We start from the raw sequence: 17942 nt of genomic DNA, 5'->3' as shown, positions 1-17942 counted from the left end.
ACGTGGGCTCAGTAGTTGTGGCTTGCGGGCTCTAGAACAAAGGCTCTGTAGTTGTGGTGCACAGGCTTAGTTGCTCCGCGGCATGTGGGATCTTCCTGGACCAGGGATCGAACTCAAGTCCTCTGCATTGGCAGGCGGATTCTTATCCACCGTGCCACCAGGGAAGTCCCTCATTTGGATGAATCTTATAACCACATGTTGAGCAGAAGAGGCCAGACACAAGAGACTAGAGACTGATTAATTCTATTTAAGAAAAGTTCAAAATCAGGCAATTAGTCTATGGTATCAAAACTCTTGGAGGGGTGGTGACTGAAAGAAGGGGTGATGACGTACCCTGGGATGTTTGAAATGTTCTATTTCTTGGTCAGGGTGATGGCTGATTGGGTGTGCTCCCTTTGTGAAAATTTATCAAGCTTTAACCTTGTAATTTGTGCATTTTTCTGTCTATATTTTGTACTCACTTTTAAAAAGATTACTTAAAAATTGTTTATGTCTATTAGAGAGATGTTTGCATGCATATTTGTTGTTTGGAGCCACTTCTGCTAAATTGTTGACTTTGCTTGTTTTTCAAATTAGTAGCTGACTGACATTTGATTTCTGGGAAGTGTTTGTTAAGTAAATAATTTCCAGTTAAAGAAAGGAGCCAGTATGTCTTGGACAGTATCCTGATGGTTACCTAAGTATTATGGGTTGGTATGTGCCCTTATCGCAATCAAAGGCAGTTAAGCCAAGAACCGAGTGAGCTTAGGGTGCTGTTATGAGTTCAGGAGCAGAGCAGTGAGGCTAGATTATGGCAGTTTCATGGGAGATGAAAAATGATTTGTCCTCCATTGTTCCTCAGATCCTGAGATGTGTGAGAGCTACTGTGACCCTCCTTCACTCCACGGCCAACTTCTGTCTCTCTCTCTCTCACTGGAGGGGAGTAGGCATTTAAAAGACTGTGGTTGAACTGGTATATAAGAGATCAGAGAGAGAAGAAATGACACAGGAATCAGAAGGGAGAGGAGGGAAACAAAACGGAAAAGTGAAGTAAGCCAAGAGAGATGTGTCGAGCTAATCTGGAGGTTGTAAACTTTAAAGAAAGACCAACTAATAATGACAAAATAGTAAGGTCTTCACACTATCCTATTTTTAAAAAACATGTTCAAAATATACTTACTGTATGTTAGGAACTGCCTCCATGCTATATGCCCTATATAATTCCATTTAATTTTTTTAAATACATTTATTTATTTTATTTATTTATTTATGGCTGCATTGGGTCTTCGTTGCGGTGCGCGGGCTTCTCATTGCGGTGGCTTCTCTTGTTGCCGAGCACGGGCTCTAGGCACGTGGGCTTCGGTAGTTGTGGCTCGCGGGCTCTAGAGCACAGGCTCGGTAGTTGTGGCACACGGGCTTTGTTGCTCCACAGCATGTGGGATCTTCCCGGACCAGGGCTCGAACCCGTGTCCCCTGCATTGGCAGGCGGATTCTTAACCACTGCACCACCAGGGAAGTCTCTAATTATAATCTTATAAGATTGAGGGATCAGGAGGATTTTGAACACAGTGTGTTAGACTCCAGTCTACACATGTTCTTATTCACTAAAGCAAACCCTCTTATTCAGAGCCCACTGAGTCAGAATAATGATGCAATGTATTAAGTACCTGCAGCATCTCAAGGACCTTTATTTCATCTTTTATTTTATAAAATCTTATTGTAGTAAGAAACGTAACTTGAGATCTGCCCTCTTAACAAATTTTCGAGTGTGGAGCACATTATTGTTGACTACAGGTGCAGTGTTGTACAGCAGGTCTCTAGAATTTATTCATCTTGCTTAACTGAAACTTGATGCCTGCTGATTTGTCACTCCCCATTTCTCTCTTCCCCTGGCCACTGGTGACCACCATTCTGCTCTGTGATTCTATGAATTTGACTATTTTATTTTATTTATTTTTAAAAATTTATTTATTTATTTACTTGGCTGCGCCGCACGTCATGTGGGATCTTATTTCCCCAACCAGGGATCGAACCTGCGCCCCCTGCATTGGCAGCGTGGAGTCTTAACCACTGGACTACCAGGGGAGTCCCTGAATTTGACTATTTTAGATACCGCCTATAAATGGAATCATGCAGTATTTATCTTTCTGTGACTGGCTTATGTTATTTACCATGATATCCTCAAGGTTCATTCATGTTGTCACATATTACAGAATTGCATTTTTTAAAGGCTGAATAATAGTTCATGTGTGTAAATACCACTTTTTCCTTATCCATTCATCTGTCAATGGACGTTTAGGTTGTTTCCACATCTTAGCTATTGTGAATAACGCTGTGAATATTGTGTTAATATCGCTTTCAGATCCCGATTTCAGTTCTTTTGGATAAATACTCAGAAGTGGGATTGCTGAATCATATGATACTTCCATTTTTAATTTTTTGAGGCACCCCCATAGTGGCTGCACCATTTTGCATTCCTACAACAGTGTACAAGTGTTCCAATTTCTTTTGTACCTATACGTTTGTCTCCACCAACATATTTCCTCTTAAATGATTTGTTTTTGTTCCTTCTGATCGATATGTGCATATGGCTACATGTGGTTCCCTGCGCCCGTTTGTATCTGCTACTTGTTAATGGCTGTGACCTTATCGTTTGAGATTCTAACCAACGGCAGGGCTGTGTGGAGCCACTCCAGGCCGCGTGGACCCTCTGGCCACTCTGGTCTGCACTCGTTCCTCCTCACCATCCATCCTCCCCACCAGGGCTTGTCTGGAACTTTACCAGCCCCCAAGGGTAAAGATAGGTCACTGGGCAGATGACCATGTGCCTTTAACTGCTGACCCTGATTTGTGTGTACTGGCTTTGAGGGAGGATTCTTGTGGCTTCTTTTTACTCCAGGTTTATATTTAAGCAAAGATTAGATTTGCTGCGCTCTTCTAACTGACACATGAAGGGTTGGGTGTGCATCATTGGATAGTATCTCACAAAACCAATGGGCTATAGAAGTCCATGGGCCCAAGTACACGTGATCAACTTGAGCATTCACATTTGAATGACTAAAAAATTTTGTAAAGGTCAGTGAAAGGATCATCACAAATATTTGAGTATCCATGACCTGCAAGTATTATGCCAGGTAATTTTGGGGATACAGAGGTGTGATGTCAAAGGCTGGAACGAAAACAACTGAGGCCAGGCTGTCAAATACTATACTGAAAAGCAAACTGTGCCGAATGAGGTAATTAGGAAAAGGAGCTACCGATGGGCACATGCTAAGATGGGAGACATAGTCACTTTAAAGTACAGGTAAAGTGATCTTTCCATATGCCTACACGAGTAATCACTTCTATGTCTTTGCAAATCAGATACAGTGATAATTGGTGGTTTGTGTAGAGTATGTCTTCACTGGCCAAATAAGTTAGGACATGCTAGTTTAAGCAAATGCACGCAGATTTTCTCTAAATAGGATCTTTCTGAGCTTTTTTTAAAATGATGCTTTCTAAACTCCAAGAGAGATGGATTTTCTAGTATCCCACATGTTTTGCACCTTGAAAACATTTTTATGTGAGATATCTTCTGGAACTAGTTTTTAGAAAGTCTGGAGATAATGGTTTGACATTTTCCAAGTCATCTGCCTGTCATTTCATGTTCATCTTTCTTTTAAGTCTGAAGGAGAAAATCTAGGTAGCATAATGTAGTGGAAAAGGGACCAGAGAGTAGCCCAAGATCTGGGCTCATCACTCAAGGTTGTTTTGGTTTCACCTACTAGGAAGATAAATCCACCCCTGCTGTCCTTAAAAAAGTGAACCTACTTGAGACTCATTGACCCAGAGACTGCACCATCCAAAGGTTTTCAGGTTTTCTAAGCTAGGGAACAAATCCAGCTGTAAACCCTTTAGGTGCATTCCCAACATGCATTTTTCTTTTATTTGCTCAAAATGCTCAGCTCTGAGCACTTATCTTGTGGTTCATTTTGTGTTTGCCGAGAACAACGCCCCACAAATGGAATAGATCAGTGTTAGAAAAGTTCTAAAGGGATGTGTCAGTTCAAGTCTCCTATTTTACACGTGAAGAATCTAAACTTTCTTTGGAGTTTGACTTTCCCTTGGATTATAATAGTAGTTAGTGTGATAATGTCACCTGATTGAGAGTCTGTGCCACTTCCTATAGTGGCACACAGAGGCCCTAGGAGCTCTCTGAGGTTTGAATCCCTTGACACAAGGCTAACCTATGGGAAATGCCCAGGGGAAATTCCTCAGTTTCACCCAGATCCTCTTACTCTTCTCAGACATAGTGATTAAATATAGTTACTCTTATCTCTTGGGGAAAATTATTCAACACGACCAATTAAGATTCAAAAACCCCATCGGTCTGTTAGGGATTTACCTAACTGTCCCAGAACTACAAACCTCCCTCCTAAACACAAAACAAAACAAAACAAAACAAAACAAAACCTATTAACATATCTTAGATTCTATTATATCAAGGGTCCCAGGAAATGATTGAGTTTAACACTTGAGGGTTTCAGAATAAGCGCTGGGGAAAATGCATGGTGTCTGTAGACCTCAAGCAATTTAACTGTGGCTGCCAAGGCTTCCACAGAAAGAGTTTTTCAATTGGTATATTTATACTTTCTTTACTTAGTATTGATTCTAAATAAGGATAAAACCCATCCTTGATGGGAAGCCTATGAGTAAGAACAGATGAATTAAAGTTTGTTTTATCTTCCCACTTTCCTTTTGCTGTAGCCAAAAAAAGCCTTCCTTTTAGAGGCAAACGGGATGTATCCTAGAGACACTGCCACTGCTTTCAGAACAACTAAGTGATGAAGTGGTAGGACAGTCCAGGGCAACAACAGGAGTGCTGGGTTGTGGTGCAGGTCCAGGGCTTTGGAAACTTTTCATCTGTAAAACCAGGGGAAATAGACCATCTTGAAGGCCCACAGTTCTATGAACTTCCCCCACTACATGCTGTACATTGATGCCCAGGCCTGCCATTTTCTAAACCCTATATTCCTCTTAAAACACCTGCTTTGGAGCCACTGATAAAGCACGTGCTCTCTCTCTTTCTCTCTCTCTCTCAGATCTTGCAACAGACTGATTTCACCTTATATATTTGCTCATCGATTATTTGTAGGATTGAGAATAATCTCTGGGTAATTTCCCTTATGGCAGAAAATGAGTGGAGAGAATGAATGACCAAGGTATGATTGTTCAGACATCGTCCGCTCATAGTTGTGTGTGTGTGTGCTATATACAAACACCATTAAGTCAGACCCGCTCAAATAGGAATTGTGATGATTCTCCAAAACTAAGGTAGGGTTCGAGTTCATCTGTGCTTCGGGTATGCAGTAAAGTTTGTGAATATGCAGAGAGATCATGTCTGTACTTTAAAGAACAGTCTTTTCCAACACTCTGGCCATTCTGCCCCTACCTAGGTATAATCCGCCCCTACTCGCAGCCTGTTTTCTAAGTCCTGGCACACAGCTACTCTCCCCTGTGAGGTGACACTGCAGGGGCTTGGCTGATATGTTTTTACTTCCTGGAGTTCCCTTCCTCTCCCTCTTTCCCCTCTGTAATCCCGCTTATCTTATATGGTTCATTTAAAATGCCCTGAATAAAGTCACCCCTCATTCTCCACCATCTGGATCCACTGTTCTCCTTCCAAGAGCTCCAGAGTTCAGGAGCTCCATGGTAATCTATTCATATCTCCAATAGAGTACTTATTTCATTCTGCCTGATATCATAGTAAGATGTTGAAAGAGGGATAGTATGATGTTGAAAGAGGGATAGTAAGAGAGTAGAAAAAGAACAGACTTTGGAAATACAGAGGAGATTTAACTCTGGAAAACTCTAGCTGAAAACTGTCAGGCAGGTTACTGAGCTTGTTCGAATCTTAGTTTTCTTCTCTCTAAAATGGACATAATAACCACTTTGTCAGCATAAAATGAGCTAATATATATAATGAGCGTAACACCATGCTTATTGTGTGGTGGGTGATAAATATAGTCTGTTATTATCAATAAAAATGATATAGGAATTTTATCTTTTTGTCATTTTCTTAGTGTTTTCACTTTTGGAAAACTGTATCTGTTTCAAAAGTGTTTGTTGAATAAAGAAACAGCTCCCTTGACATATTTTATTTTTTTTTAAACACCTTTATTGGAGTATAATTGCTTTACAATGGTGTGTTAGTTTCTGCTTTATAACAAAGTGAATCAGTTATACATATACATATGTTCCCATATCTCTTCCCTCTTGCGTCTCCCTCCCTCCCACCCTCCCTATCCCACCCCTCTAGGTGGTCACAAAGCACCGAGCTGATCTCCCTGTGCTATGCGGCTGCTTCCCACTAGCTATCTATTTTACATTTGGTAGTGTATATATGTCCATGCCACTCTCTCACCCTGTCACATCTTACCCCTCCCCCTCCCCATATCCTCAAGTCCATTCTCTAGTAGGTCTGTGTCTTTATTCCCATCTTTCCACTAGGTTCTTCATGACCTATTTTTTTTTTCCTTAGATTCCATATATATGTGTTAGCATACTGTATTTGTTTTTCTCTTTCTGACTTACTTCACTCTGTATGACAGACTCTAACTCCATCCACCTCACTACAAATACCTCCATTTCATTTCTTTTTATGGCTGAGTAATATTCCATTGTATATATGTGCCACATCTTCTTTATCCATTCATCCGATGATGGACACTTAGGTTGCTTCCATGTCCTGGCTATTGTAAATAGAGCTGCAATGAACATTTTGGTACATGACTCTTTTTGAACTATGGTTTTCTCAGGGTATATGCCCAGTAGTGGGATTGCTGGGTCGTATGGTAGTTCTATTTTTAGTTTTTTAAGGAACCTCCATACTGTTCTCCATAGTGGCTGTATCCATTTACATTCCCACCAACAGTGCAAGAGGGTTCCCTTTTCTCCACACCCTCTCCAGCATTTATTGTTTGTAGATTTTTTGATGATGGCCATTCTGACCAGTATGAGATGATATCTCATTGTAGTTTTGATTTGCATTTCTCTAATGATTAATGATGTTGAGCATTCTTTAACGTGTCTGTTGGCAATCTGTATATCTTCTTTGGAGAAATGTTTGTTTAGGTCTTCTGCCCATTTTTGGATTGGGTTGTTTGTTATTTGTTATTGAGGTGCATGAGCTGCTTGTAAATCTTGGAGATTAATCCTTTGTCAGTTGCTTCATTTGCAAATATTTTCTCCCATTCTGAGGGTTGTCTTTTCGTCTTGTTTATGGTTTCCTTTGCTGTGCAAAAGCTTTTAAGTTTCATTAGGTCCCATTTGTTTATTTTTGTTTTTATTTCCATTTCTCTAGCCCTTGACATATTTTAAATTCCTGTTATCCCTATAGAGCTGCTACAAAATTTCATACAATCCTCCTAAATGAATAAAGAATAGAAATGTTTGATGAGGTAAGCAGAGGTGTGATGATATGATGACACAGTTTTTCCAAACTATTTAATTTGTTCACCAATGTAGCAGTTCCATGAGGCAACACTTGGGATTGATGTATTAAATCGTCTTGAGACGATTGTCTTGAGAATTTTCTGTGCACTGGACTCTGTACTTGGAGGATACCAGTGTTCAGCAATAGCAACTGTTAATTATTGATCATCAGTAATTATGCCTGGGCCTGGACATAGGATTTTAGATGGATGAGTTAATGCAAGCAGTACCAACAATAATTTTACGAGGCAGATAGTAATATTGTCCTCATTTTACAAAAAGGAAAGTGAAGCCCAAAGCGATGGAATAACTAGTCCAAGTTCATAGAGATAAAATGGCAGATACTGTATTCAAACCCAGGCACCTGACTCACCAAATCCACTGCTACTACTAATGCCACGTGAGATTTTGTCCCCAGGCAGTTTCCACTCTAACTGAATAAAGGCAATCAGTGCAATGTAATACACTCTCCAATTCAAGGAACTCTTAGGTGATTTGGAGCACATAGGCGATGCCATCAGAAAAGCAATGGATTTGCTAGGCGTTCTGCCTTTTTTTCCCCCCAGTTACTTCCTCAGTTAGACTAGAAAATTTCTTGACTAGTTATTGGTGGGTTTTCCCATCACTTTCTCATAGAACTACTATGATTCATTTAGCTGGAGGTTTCAACTGAGAGGGAAAGTCAGCCTTTGGTCATGTTTACTCATTGGCTATGTATAGGAGTTACATTCGGTCATTCAAAGAAATCAAACATTTGATTGTATTCAGAACAATACTGCTTCTGGTCTCTGAACTAGATAACACTTCTGCTATCTCTAGTTCCTCTGAAACAGTTCTGCAAACACTGCAGCAGCTATTCTCAGAATACTTTCTGCATGAACTTTGATTCTTTTAAGTGTGGCTATGGAAAAACCAAAGAGAAAAGATAGAATTAGTATAGCAGCAGCAGGCTGGCCAGACTTAATTCAGATCCTACATGTACAGCAACTTTTCTCAGAGCCACTTAAAGAAACAATTAGGATTCCAAGGAGAAGGAATGATCAAATGAATAGGTGTCTTTCTCTCACCTGTCTGAGACAGAACTAGACATTGCCCCCTTCTAGTGACCCATATTAAGTTCTTTACACACAAGTTTTCTTTGGATTAAGGTTTTTGATTTCCTGTTACATGGCTTTGTTTGTACCTTGTCTTAGGGGTTGTTTAGCTGATTAATGAATGCATCATACCTGATTGCCACTTGGCAGAGAGAGAGTTAGTTCTAATACAGAGAGATGGAGGGAAGGAGTCCAAAGCACAGCTGGAGACAAGCTAAGACATGCTGGAAAGCATTGATAACCAAGGGAAGAATATCTTTACAGTTGGGAAGAAAGGGAGTTGGGAAATAAAATTCCCTTTTGCCTTGAGCTAGTTCAATTGTCTTATTTACAAATATTACTACCATTCATTCATTCTTTAGTTAGCCTTCACTCTTCTCCATACACAGTACAAGGCAATCACCAAAAGAAACACGAACAGGAAGGAAACTTGGTTCCTCCTTCAGGTTCACAATCTAGCAATGGACACATGTGTGCACAACTAGGGCTGCAGAAAGCCTGGTTTTACAAAGTAGATGTGCACACAGTGGCATAGAGCTGCGGAAATAATGTCCTTTTTATCTGGTTCTCCATAAAGTGAAATAGAAATTGGAGAGCGGGCATGACTGGGAGTCTGGGTGGAACTTCTCCAGCTCACTTCCTGCTTGGCGGAATTGCCTTCAGTGCTGTGTACTTGCCCACAGCCTGGGGAAATCTGCAAGCAGTCCCTTGGCCTCATGGGAATTTGTGTAACCTGTTTTGCTAAGTCTGACTAAGGCACGGTGTGCAGGTAGATAACGAGAATCTAGCAATTAGAGCTAAGTTTTCTGTACTTTTTATGTTCCAGACACAATACTAGTCTATTTAATGATCTTGGCAACCCTATAAGTGCTTTTATTATTCCCATTTTACAGGTAAAGAAACTGATGATGAGGGAGATTAAATAATGTGCTCAAGGACATACAAGGGTACATGGCAGAGCTGGGATTTCCTTCAGCAGTCCAACTTTATGTCCTAAGCCTTAATCATTATGTTCCTGGATATCCAGTACTTCATAACACAGGTAAGTGGAACCTCCATTTGCAAGTAGCTCTAAGAGCATACAAGCATACTATGCCAGGGATCCAGAGGGGTCTGGGAGTGCTAACTGTTAGAAAGTGAAGCATGTACCATCCTGGGATAGACATGGTCCTTTGGTTTTGGGGGGATAGGAGAAGCCAAATGTACAGACTTCAGCATCAGTAGTGGTTGGGAGCAGGTGTGTGGTTAGAAGTACTTGGAATAGTGTCTTCCTGGTGATCCAAAAACTGAGTTCTGCAGCCTCCTGATGAACCCATTTTGAAGAAAGGCTGTGGTGATTTTCTTTGAGCCTAAAATTTCTTGCTCTCTGCTCAGAGAGATAGGCGTCTTTCATCATTTTAGTGCTCAAATCCAATATTGGTATCAATTGAATAGGAAAACGGTAGTTATTTTTCATTCAATGGATGAGTTTAAAATAGATATTTTTGTTTTGTCTGTGGGAAACTATAATGAAATTGAACTAGCCTTCCAAATGCAGGTTGCACCATGTAATTAGGTGGATAAACATGGCTGTAGAAGTTAGAACTGCATGAACCTGTAACAAAAAGCAGAGAAAAGAATATTATAGACATTTATTGGTGAGGATATAATTCTGACCGTGGCCAAAGGAACAATGTTTCCTTGACGATAGCTTTACCTCTAGCTTTAGTAAATATGTGACTTTGTTTACTGCCCTGAAAGAGTGTGTTTTCAGTTGAAGATAGTCATTATTCATTTTAGCTTTTGACATCAGAACTAGAAGGCACTGATGTAAAACCTCTTATTCATTTAAGTTTTCTTCAGGAGTGCCTTGATTTCATGTGGAAAAGAAGCACAATTTAGGGTACAAAACAGAAGCCTGACTCTAGTGTTTTATATACAAGGTTTAGGTCTTTCTTTGAAATGAGGGAGAGTCTGAAAAAATGTGATTTCTTTCTATGCTGTATCTCCTCCAGCCATTTTTAGTGGATTGCGTTGTACAGTGTTTACTCAAGCCAGGTTTCTCCTGGGTATTTTCGCCCCTTTGAGCCCTCTGGTCATCCTGTCAATCATTTTATGTGTTTCTATGTGTTTTATGTAGTTGGCCTGTGCTTCACAGGTAATTATGAAAATAACAGTGCAATAACACCGTTGCACAAATATCTTTAAGCATTAGTGAGTAGGCCTGTGGGAGAGAAACTGAAAGGCGAGACCACTGGGCCAAATTATAAATGCATTTGAATGTGATGAACATTATGAAATTACATTGCAAAAAGGCTCTGTTTGCGCTCTTGCATCAAGTGCATGAAAGTGTCCATTTTCCTGCACTTTTGTCATCACCAGATATTATTTTTTAATTTTTGTACATCCAATGGGTGAAAAATGTCATCTTAGTGTTGTTTTAATTATTTCTAGTTCCTTGGTAATCACAAGGTTGAATATCTTTTTTTTTTTTTTTTTAACTTTGGGTTTATTTATTTATGGCTGTGTTGGGTCTTAGTTTCCGTGCGAGGGCTTTCTCTAGTTGCGGCGAGCGGGGGCCACTCTTCATCGCGGTGCGCGGGCCTCTCACTATCGCAGCCTCTCTTGTTGCAGAGCACAAGCTCCAGACGCGCAGGCTCAGTAGTTGCGGCTCACAGGCCTAGTTGCTCCGCGGCATGTGGGATCTTCCCAGACCAGGGCTTGAACCCGTGTCCCCTGCATTAGCAGGCAGATTCTCAACCACTGCGCCACCAAGGAAGCCCTGTCTTTTAATATTTATTGGTGATTCGCTCTCTTCTTTTTTTGAACTGTCTGTTCAAATCCTTTGTGCGTTTTCCTAGTGGTTTCAGTGAGTTATTCTTAGGCTTATAAGAGCTATTAATATATGAATATTGATATTTTTCGTAAATATTTTCCCTCACTGTTCCTTGTTTTTTGAAGATCTTTATGATGTCTTTCAAAGTATCTAATTTGAAAGATCTAGTAAAATCTACCAGTGTTTCTATATGTATTCTTTGAGTTTTGTGTGCTACTTAGAAAGACTTTCATATCTATATATATATAGATATATATATCTCCTATAGTTTTTTCTAGTGCTTTATGTTCATAATTCAAGCCATAATTTATTAATAGTCTTATTAGCATCTTTTTCCTTCTAATGCTTTTTGAAGCTTCTTTTATACATTTAAGTCTTTCATTTGTGTATTTAATGAAATATATAGCTTATTTTTTTTCAAATAGATATCTACTTTTTCCAACTGCCATTTAAATAGCACATAATTTTACCTCTAAACTGAAGTATCACCTTTATCACATAATACATTGTTATATATGTTCATTTCCAGACTTTTATATTCTGTTCCAATTTATTTGTCTATTCCCGACAGTCACCCCAATGTTTTAATAACTGTCACTTTATATTTTGATTTGGTACATTGAGTTTCGTTTCTTTTGATATAGAATTTTTTGGCTATTCTTGGAAGGTACTCTTTTTGTTAACTTTGGGAACAGCTAGTAAATATCCTGTTGAAAAATCTCTGTGGAGTTTTGGTTGAAACCACATAGTATATGTAGACCCACTAGAGAAAAGAGTCATTTTTCCAAGCAAGGGTGTCTCCTTGCACAGGATATCTGCCAGCATGTTATCAAGAACTGGTGCCTCTAAAATGTTTGCATTGCTCAACACTCTCAAAGTTAACAGTGAAGAAAAATATTTCTCTTCTCTCCCTTAATGAATGTTAAGTCTAAACCCTGCCTCATTTCATCTGCAAAATGAAACCAAGATCCTAGGATGTCTGCCTGGGTGAGTTCTGGACATATCATTTGAGAAGCTTTGCCATCTGGCTCTAAAGGTGATTCACAATGGGATTCCTGGAGGATGTCAAAATGTTGGAAAAATTATGAAAACCTGGGACTAGATTATTTAGATTAGATGCATCACATTTTCAATGAAAACCAATTTTATTGGATTATATAGCTTTTATCTAAGGCTGTGCACACATGACTCCGAGAGTGCCACCCAATTCAGTTAATTCTCATTCAGGAAAATTATTAGTAAAATTCAACAAGACAACCTACAAATACATTATTTAACATTATATACACCAAAATTATTAGGTAAATTAATAAACTTTTCACTTTTCCTTTTCTTCCTTCCAACAAAGCCTTATTTTCTTTTTAAAAGATTGGAGAAAATAGATCCAATCTCCAAAGTGTAGTTTTTACTTATTATAGTGTTGTGAATTTTATAAATTGCAAGCAAATCTGAATGTTGAAACAGCTTGAGTAAATAAATTTTTGTATCTCCATGTAACATAGTTATTATACAGCATTTTGAAACAATGAGAGATGGTTTGTTGTATGTAATGGCATGAAAGGTTGAAGCTATATTATTGAACAGAGGTGAATCAATCTGTTGGAAGCATATAGGATATGATCCATTTTTATTTAAAATAATTTGTAATAATTTCTATTAAACACCACAGACATATTTAAAGAAATATGAAAAACAAGCACTCATCTTGGAGTTGGGAAGTATAAAATTATAATTCTACCTTAGACATATTTATATCATTTTAAAATTTTACAATGAGCATATATAAGTTCTATAATGAAAAACAATAAAAAGTTTCATTTTGGAAACCACAATTTTTAGATATTTATTAACGATCTTACTTCCTATAATAACCTTTTCTTCTAATCATAGATTATTGAGAGTTGACTGTGGCTCAGAAATCATGTTTTCTTCTGCTACAACACTATCTGTAGATCCAATTGAGAAGTATTAGCATTATTACAATTTCTTGAAAGATTACTCAGTGCCAGCCACAGAACTGTGTGTATTACATCGCATCATTTAATCTTCAGAACATTCCTTTGGGCTAAATATTGTCCGCATTTTAAAGTTAATCAAAACTGAATTTGAGAGTATAAGTCATTTGCCAAAGTCCTTCAGTGAATTAATCAGCATACTAGGGAATCAGACTTTAGCTTCTGATTCCAACTATGGCTTCCCCCAATATCCCACAGAACAATTTCCATATGGCAATTCATAAACACAAACTAGAGAGACTTTTCGGAATTCAAGGCCACAACCTTTCTGTATTTCTTTTGTAGATAACTTAGTAAGTTTGCCCAACAATCAGAATGGGTAAAGTGCATAGTTGACACTATGGAAAATAACTATTTGCTTAGGTCTGTAGCCTTCAGATCTGTTTTCCTGGTGAAAACATCTAAAGCCAAGCATCATCATCTTTCTGTTAGTTTGCTAGGACTGTGGTAACAAAGTGCAACAAACTGGGTGTCTTAAAGAACAGAAATGTATTGTCTTACAGTTCTGAAGGATAGAAGGCCAAGATCAAGGACTGAGCAAAGTTGCTTCCTTCTGAGAACTGTGAGAGACATTCAGCTTCATGCCTCTCTCCTAGCTTTTGGTGTTCTGCTGACATTCTTTGGGGTTCCTTGGCTTGTGTAAGCATCACCCCAATCTCTACCTTCATTGTCACATGCCTCTGTCCCTGTGTGCCTGTCTGTGTCCAAATTTCCCCTTTTTATAAGGACACCAGTTATATTGGATTTGGGCCCCACCCTGCTCCATTATTGCCTCATCTTAACTAATTACATCTGCAATGACCCTATTTCAAAATGAAGTCACATTCCGAGATACGGGGGTTAGGACTTCAACATATAAATTTCAGGGGACACAATTATGCCAATGACAGAGAGTAACTTCCTTCTGCCTGGGCCCGAGGAACATGCTGCAGGATCCTCTCTTCCCATTCATAAGCTAGATGTCCCTCTGCGTCCCACTGTCTGTGGGTGAGAGCATCACAGTTCTGTGTGAAAGTCCTTCAGTATTCTCTGTTTTCCTTCACTGTTTAGACACTTCGAAGAAGACATTTGATTTGAGCTTCTTGTTTATACTGGCTTAGGCAACCTGATGCTAGCTTTGCATGGTTACTTGGGAGGTGCTGTACATTTTAGATTAGTTTGCCAGGCTTTGGGGGTAAAACTAACTTCATTTTTCAAAACCATCCCATTCATACTTCAGAAGAAATGCAGACCTCTGTATGCAAAGCATTATACTTACTGGGGCTTCATACATTTCTGAGGCAGGACCCTCATCTTAAAAACTTACAGTGTCAAACATATATATATATATATATATTTTTTTTTTTTTTTTCTGAGTTGCAATCTCCTAGAGTAACATAGAAAATAACTGGAAGCTTTGAATTGGAATTAGCACTAGTCAGTAATTTCTTGTACCTAAATAAAAAACCCATGACCTTTGGATCAGGTTTTGTGCTTAGATGTAGCTATGAGGATGTTAAATAAAAAACAAAAAACAAAAAACTCATGGTGGCAGACGCTGAGACACTGCTACCTTCCTGCATATTCCTTCTCTCTGCTTCCAATTAATGCAACCCACTTTTTAGTAGAGAAGCAACACTCTCTATTTTCCTCTAAGGAATTCCTTGTAGCCAAACCTGTCCTTGCCATATGACCTGGTTTTGGCTAAAGAAATGTGAGCAGAAGTCTACTGGATAGAGCTTTTGGAGGCGCTGTAGTTTTTGTTTTTGAGGAGTTGTCTTTGGTTTTTGGTGTTTGTTTTTTTTTTTTTTTTTTGTCTCAAACTGTAACACTATCATTCTTATGGTTGTAAGATGGTTGTTCTACCTTCATCTGAGCTGTAGTCAGAAAGATGAGGGAAACATAAAGGGCAACAGCTACATGCAGCTAAGAAAGCTGGAATGAGTTTTGGTATTTGAGGACTTTCATGAGCAGCTGCGACAGCCCTGAACTTCCCTCCTCTGGACCTTGTTAACATGAGAAAAATAAACTCTTACTGGTTAATATGCTATAACTGGATTTTTGATACATGCCATTGAGTTCAATCCTGACTGATGCATCAACCATCTCATGTTGGACAATATAGTGCCACCAACTTGAAAATGCTTCTGCTGTTTCCAGGAGGGGCTCCCATCAATGGGCTCTCACTGTAAGAGTGGCAGCTACTATGACTTCCAACTGATAGCAGTGGTGACAGCCTCCAGAAGGCTGGCCCTCAGCAGCACCTCTGGGAAGCAGTGGATCTTTGAATTCCTTGTCAAAGCTTTAGTGTCTCTCACATGTCTCCAGCAGGCTCCAGGCAGATGCTGGGTCCATGTTAAAAGGTCAGCTCAAAGTGTTTTTCCAAGAATCCTTGGAGAGCATGTACCTGTTGAGTTATCTCCTATATTAGTTGGACAGCACATAAGTCTTTCAAAGAAAAATTATCTTAAGGAACTTTCTGAAAGCTCTCTGGAATTGGTCTGAGAAAATAAACTGAAGTCCCACATGGTATCATAATTTTAGTGTTTATCTACTTAATTTTGCATTTTCCTGAACCCAGCACATCTCCTAATGCATGTAAGTGGGAATTCATAGTCTTTAGTTGTTTACCATTTTTCTGGAGCATCAGGAATTAAGTAATTAGTAAGCCTGACAAGAAACTCGTTTTCTTCTTTATAGTTATCCTTTGAGACATAAGGACATGGTTGGCAGGGGATGGGGGAAGGAGGAATTGGGTCTGACTACTGATAGTCCTGAGGTAGCAGGATAACTTTTTGGAGTGGTGAGATTGTTCTGAAACTAGATAGTGGTGATGGTTGCACAGTTTTTTGAATCGACTAACAATCATTGAATTGTACACTTTAAAAGAGTGAATTATATGGTATATAAATTATATCACAACAAAGTTGTTATTTTAAAAACAAAGTCAAGAGTATCACCACAGAGCCACTGAATGAGAACTTTATAGTGTGACTTGGGTTCTTTATAGGATTCTGATTCATATATGTTGCACCGTTCTACCCCCGAGGGATGGAACTCCACACACGTGCACATACACATGCACACACATATGCCTATATAAAACACCAACTACTGTGCTAGGGTTCTTTTAAATGCCTTTGCTTTCTTGTCTGGTTTCAGCCTGTAGCCTCATGTCCCACAAATAGAATGTTGCAGAACATAGTCTAGGCATCATCGAATGCGACCATGAAATATTGCCCATGAAAGCTTTATTTCTACTTTTCCACCATTCAACTTCTTAATACAACTGCTCATGAGAAGTTATTTTGCTTCCTGGAATTTGAGTTGAAATTTAAGAAAAAAAAATTGAAATGCCCAAAGGGTAAAGTTTCTATTACTGTCATGAGCTTTCTAAATTATGGGACACTCAGAGAAAGTGTAATAACCTCACTAAATTGGCTATTAGACTACGTTTTATTCATCTTTGAATTCCAAATACTTGCCTGATGTGAACTTGATGATCAATAACTCTTTTGAAATGGACTATTTCTATTTGTCATAAGGGAAAACTTCAGATACTCTCTTAACTAACCTCCCTCCATCCTTTCCGCCTCCCCAAATGAAGTGACTTGCACAGGGTCTCTTGCCTTTTTTAATCGGCAAGTTGTGGCTAGAACCAAGGTCTTGTGTCTCTGCAACTGGTGCCATTCTTTCATCTTCATTCCAGTCATCAAAACACAGCATTGTTAAACAATATTTCATTTAATGGTGAAAAAGTGCTGCAGGGTTATGGACATCCTTGGTGACAAACCAGATCTTTAGTTTGGAAGATCCTGGGAATAAATGTTCAAGAATGGAATTATATTTCAGCAGTTTGTGGCTTAGAATTTAGTATTTTTATGTTGACTTCTTTATATTAACTGGATTTCCATGACTCTGTCCCCTTGGATTGCAGTTGTAATTATGTAGCAGTTAACATCTTCTCTGGGCCCAGCACATCCCATAATTAGCTGTGTTCTCTCCACAGCGTATGACTCAACCCTATGTGGTTCTTCTATATCAAAGGCAGGGTGGCCAGATTTTTTTTAACCACAATAGTTGAGCATGTAGTGGCAGATGGCTGCACAACCCAAGTGCATTGGGTCCTTTTGAAGAGTAACCTCACCAAAAACAAGCAAACAAACAAACAAAACCAAACCCTGAGATTTATTTTTAAAAAAAGGAAAGAACCTTCTTGGGGATGTTTCCAAACACTGCATCATTTAAAAGGAAAAGCATCTCCCTCTCTCTCTCTCTCTCTCTTTCTTTTTTTTTGGAAGAACTAAAATAGAAATAAATGAGTTAGAACTTTGAGGTCAGCCTTGATCAGGAAGGAGGGCACTTCCTGGTCTCTAATCAGAGGTCTACAGAGGCTTACTCCTTTGAGCTAGGGCACTGGCTGTAATGTAGTTTGTAGTGGGAAGAACATAGGACTGGGGTCAGGAGACTCAGTTTCTTCTTTGTTCTGCTGCTAATTAGGTATCTGAAGCTTTCTGAGCTTTGGTGAATCCAACTACCTGAGATCATTTATGCAACACCACTATTGTAAATGCAAGATCTTATATT

At 39.0% G+C, this 17942-nt stretch overlaps 1 protein-coding gene across 1 annotated transcript in view; it reads left to right on the top strand.

Moving 5' to 3' along the window:
- COLEC10 (collectin subfamily member 10) overlaps positions 1-17942 on the top strand; it is a 436494-nt gene that overhangs the window by 139241 nt on the left and 279311 nt on the right. Inside the window, exon 3 of the mRNA XM_036830027.1 lies at positions 9440-9588. The gene's annotated coding sequence lies outside the window, so the exon portion shown is untranslated. The remainder of the gene's footprint in view (positions 1-9439; positions 9589-17942) is intronic.

Source organism: Balaenoptera musculus, chromosome 17, assembly GCF_009873245.2.
Source record: "Balaenoptera musculus isolate JJ_BM4_2016_0621 chromosome 17, mBalMus1.pri.v3, whole genome shotgun sequence".
NCBI classification, from domain to species: domain Eukaryota; kingdom Metazoa; phylum Chordata; class Mammalia; order Artiodactyla; family Balaenopteridae; genus Balaenoptera; species Balaenoptera musculus.
The sequence above is the reverse complement of the archived record's forward strand: the minus strand, read 5'-3'. Positions and strand labels throughout refer to the sequence as shown.